Below are 4,704 nucleotides of genomic sequence, written 5' to 3'. Positions count from 1 at the left end.
ACAAGAAAAAACTGTACAATTATCATTTTTTAGAACTGAGAAGGACCTCAGAGACAACTCATATCTGTGCTTCGTGTTTCAGATGGGGAAACCGAGGCCCAGGGAAGGTAATGCAGCAAAGCTGTGACTTTTTAAGGCAAGATCACACTTGTAAAGAGCAGGCACTGGGGCTGCTTGTTTATTTGTGTTCCCTAGTAGCGGTGGTGGATTGTGCTGGACCAAACTAACTTATACCCCTACTCTCTCTCTCTCTCTCTCTCAACTTTATGACACAAGTCAGAACGCCAGCCCTGGGCAATGCATCCCAGCTGGACCGTTTGGAATCAAATCTATATGTCTGCTCCCATTAGCACTATCCTCTCAACCAATGATTCCCAAACGTCAGCGTGTATCAGAATTGGACCTCAGTGTGTGCAGAACCGTATGAGCTGGTAAGAATCAGCTTATTGAAACTGCACATTCCTGGTCCCACTTCCAAAGACCCCGACTCACTAGATCTAGGGGATGACCCTGGAATTTACCTTTTTACAAACACCCCAGGTAATTCAAATCCACAGGCTGCACTGTGGAGGCATTATGTTTTGGTCATGAACAGAAACCTCTGGACTTTCTAGCTCAGAATAAGAGAAGAGTGAGTCCAACACCAAATCAGTATCAGTTTTCTGAATCCCGCTCCGTTCTGGATCTGCCATTGACAGTAGTCTAATTGCCTCTCTCCTCTCTCACTGGTTGCTGAGACAGCAGGTAAAGGTAACGTTGTCCTCATACACATCTATACAGTAACAAAATCTCTTAGGGACACAGATGTCTGCAGTTAGCATAGTTATTTCATTCTACGTCTCTTACCTATTGCTCTTTCAACAGGACCATCGAGATTCCTAAGGTTTAGATATTCTAACTAAATGTAATATTTAACATATTCTGGGGTCAGATCTTAAAAGTCCCGATTTTTTTAAATTTTATTTTTACTTTGGACGCGCCGCACGGCATACGGGATCTTAGTTCCCCGACCAGGGATCCAACCCATGCCCCCTGCAGTGGAAGCGTGGAGTCTTACCCACTGGACCGCCAGAGAAGTCCCCAAAGTTCAGATTTTTTTAACACTCTTTTTCAAACCACGTCCCGGATACCTGAGCACACACGGACCCACATATACAGGTATCAATTATTCCACAGGTGTTTGTTAATTTCAGCTCCATGCCTTCGATGTAAGAGTTCCTATGAAAGCAGGAAAAGGAGGGGGAACATGTCGGCCCCGTGCTCGTGGAGTTAGCGCCTAGTGTAGAAAACCAACCACACAAACAAGAAACAACTAGTCGTGTTTTAAGTAACATATGAACATGTGTACAACAGAAATAAGTGCAACCTTCACAGATTGAAGAGCTCTTGTGTTTAAATGTTGACTGTTGTTTTCATGATTTAATTCCTGGAAATAGAGGGCTTGATATTTAGCTAGACTGAAAGGAAACACAAGTGCCCTTTGCGTTTTCTCCTCCTAATTTCTGCCGTGGCTCAGATTCCCTGGCCTGCTCAGGGACCTCTGTCTTAATTGTCTCCTGGATACAGACAGATCTGGTTTCCCTAATAACCATAAGAGATGCTTCAAGGGAGGAACAATGTCTTGTATTTCTTCTTCATCTCCTACAGGGTCCCAAGTTGTTATTTTATTCTAACCAATAGTTCAGCCCCTCCGGGACACCAGGCTCTGTGTGAGAGGCTACAGCTGCAGAGGTATAGCCTGAGATCCCTGCCTCCAATGATTTCCCTTCATTCCTTCTGCAAAAACTTCTCAAGCATTTCCCAAGTGATAAACCCTGTCCTCAGAGCCCGCAGTCCTTAGGTAACATCCTCCTTCTACACTTGAGGAGGTCATGCTCCAGCGAGGAATGCAGATGTGTACTGGATTCGACTGCAAGGGCTGCTGTAACTAAGGGCCACAAGCTGGGTGGCTGAGACAACAGAAGTATAGTGTCTCACAGTTCTGGAGGCCAGAGTCTCAGATCAAGGAACTGGCAGGGTTGGTCTCCCCTGAGGGCTAGGAAGGCAGATCTGCTCCATGCCCCTTCCCTAACTGCTGGTGGTTTGCTAGCCATCCTTGGCCTTCCCTGGCTTGTGGAAGCAGCACCCTGATCTCTAACTTCATCCTCACGTGGAATTCTCCTTATGTGCATACACCTCTGTGTCCGAAGTCCCCCTCTTTATAAGGACACCAGTCATACACTCTACTCCAGTATGACCTCATCTTAACTGACAGCATCTGCATCGGCCCTACTTCCAAATAAGGTCACCTTCTGAGGTATGAAGAGTTAGGATTTAAACATATAAATTTGGGGGGGTACAAAATTCAAACCGTAAAGCAAACAAACCACTAAACTCAACGTGAGGGACACAGATGAGGCTGGGGAGGGAGCCAGGGCCCAAAACGTGGAGAGTCAGTGCAGGAACCCAAGGGAAAGGCTCATTTCTGGGAGAGAGAAGGAGAGATTTAGACAAACCCTGAGGACAGTGACCTCTGCCTGGTCAACTCTGCCTGTAGGGTTTCCACTCTCCCACCCCAACCTTATTCACACTTCCTATCTGACTTCCACACGCCCTTTTGCCCTTGACCTTTGTGGGGCAGGGAAAACACGCTGCGATAGTCCCTACTTGAGTCAGGAATACTGTTTCCTGAATTGAGCTCATACAAAAGACTCTACTGAGCGAGCAGGACCCCGTGGGTGCGCGAGAGGTGAAGTCATAAGACGTGTGATGGCTTCATGGCCACGTCCTCTGCCGGCCCAGAAACGCAGCCTCGTTATTACGGATGCAACACCGACCCACGGCCGACTTCTTCACCCTCTGGCATGGATGCCTAATTAGACACGTCCGAAGCTGCAAAGTTTCTTAGAAACTGGAGACCAGTTCGAAATTAACTGCAGAGAAAAAGAAGAAGGTGGTTCAGAAAAAACCCCTAAAAATCCTGCCAGCACCCAGCTGAGAGGAGCAGCTGGCAATAGTATCACCTCGGGACTGCTCACTTGGACTAGGCATTTTAGGCCACTACGTTGTGTTGCTGACAATCGTCCCTTTTGGGCATCTTCCTTTTCAGTACTTTTCTATTTTTGTCCCACTCACATCTCGAACCCGTCCCAGTGTACGACAGGAACCAAGAAGTAATCATATTTCTGGCAAACACATCTTTCACACGTACCGCGTGCCGTTCAAAGCAAGTTACAGGCTTTAAGTGGCTCACGCCACACAATAACCCTGCGGGGTAGGATCTGTTACCATGTTCCCTTACAAATGATGGGGATGGCAAAGGCCACAAGGATCTCCCGCCGAACCACAGGAGCAAGAACTCTGGTCTGAACCCACAAGTCCAAGTGTGTCTGAGGGTTCTTGACTCCAGCAGGGAAGGACGGGGTTAAAGACCGGGGTCCCCAGACGCGGGAGGGAACCGCTGCTGCCTGGGCGGCAGGGCAGCTCGCTCAGGCGAAGATGCCTTTCGCTCCACATCCAGCAGGCGGGGGGGTTTCGGTGAGCACTTCGCCATCCCACCAGGTCATTAAACAGAGCAGCCCGGAGTTCAGGGCCAGGCAACTGCCTCTCCCTCTTCCTCAACGGGAAAATGGAGTGGGGAAGTAGAAGTGACCTCACAGGATATCGGGAGAAAGCCTGAATCATGTGGGCGGACCCGCCTTCACACCCAGCTCACCGCAAATGTTCGGAGTGGGGTCATGCGGGCGGGGGTGGAGTCCAGCCCCCCTCCTTCGCTGCAAGACAGATTTCCTCTCGGTACAGTGCAGGCGCAGTTGGCACCAAACTCCCTCCAAACAGGAAGTCGCCAAGATGCTAGGTGGAACCGGTGCCTTTTTTTTAAAGGTCAAACTTTTTCCTTGGCTAAGCGGCTGTTTCCCGAGCGCCTAGTACGTGCCAAGCACATGCACACGACACGCAGTCCTTATGGATCAAGTGGGTGCTCTGCGGGAAGATGCAAAGAGAGAAAAGCCCACACACGCGCGCGCGCGCACACACACCTGGCAAATCTTACAGGAGAAAGGCTTTCCGGGAGCTGTCTTGTTTTCTAGGAAATCAACATGAAAATCGAAGGTCTCGCGCGCACACCGCGGGAGCCCCACCTTCCCCGCACCAAGCGCCCGGCCTGAGCCCCGGGCAGGGCAAGCGGGGGTCCCGGGCGAGGGCGGAAGGCGCGCGCGCGGCGGGGCGGGTGACCAGGTAGACCGGCAGGGCCGGAAGAGGGTTCGGAGTTGGCTGGCGGGCGGCGCCGGAGGCAGGTGCCAGCGGGAGTGGGCGGGGGCGACCCGGCGTCACCCTCCTCCGGGAACCGGGCGCGCACACCAGCTCGGCCCGCGGAGCCGGGGGCACGGGCGTCCCCGCCGCCCGCAGGAGGAGCCCGAGCGGCCGCATCCTCCGGAGAGACGCCGCGGGCTCCGCAGCCGCCCTCCCCCTTCTCCGAGAGGCGAGCGCCGCCCGTCCCCGTGCCCCGAGCCTCCACCTGCCGCGGACTCCCGGGCTGCCGGGCGCGGGGCTGAGAAGGTGCGAGAAACAGGGGCCCGGGAGACAGCGGCTCTCGGGGACCGCTCCGCGCAGAGAGGGGACGCCCTTCCACGCCGCCAGCCCCCGCGCGTTCGGCGCCCCGGCCCCGAGTTCAAGGGCCACCGCCCTCGCAGGGGGCTCTCCGCGCGGGCAGCGCCCAGTCCCGGG

At 53.1% G+C, this 4,704-nt stretch overlaps 1 long non-coding RNA gene across 1 annotated transcript; it reads right to left on the bottom strand.

Moving 5' to 3' along the window:
* Positions 1–1,302: 1,302 nt before the first annotated feature.
* Positions 1,303–4,698, bottom strand: LOC112410252 (uncharacterized). Its single transcript, XR_003005400.1, has 2 exons — positions 3,695–4,698; positions 1,303–2,912 (listed from the first exon to the last, which is right to left on the bottom strand). It is a non-coding gene; the product is annotated as an uncharacterized LOC112410252 (long non-coding RNA).
* Positions 4,699–4,704: the final 6 nt, after the last annotated feature.

Source organism: Neophocaena asiaeorientalis, unplaced genomic scaffold, assembly GCF_003031525.2.
Source record: "Neophocaena asiaeorientalis asiaeorientalis breed wild unplaced genomic scaffold, Neophocaena_asiaeorientalis_V1.1 scaffold30, whole genome shotgun sequence".
In the NCBI taxonomy this organism is placed as follows: Eukaryota; Metazoa; Chordata; class Mammalia; order Artiodactyla; family Phocoenidae; genus Neophocaena; species Neophocaena asiaeorientalis.
The sequence above is the reverse complement of the archived record's forward strand: the minus strand, read 5'-3'. Positions and strand labels throughout refer to the sequence as shown.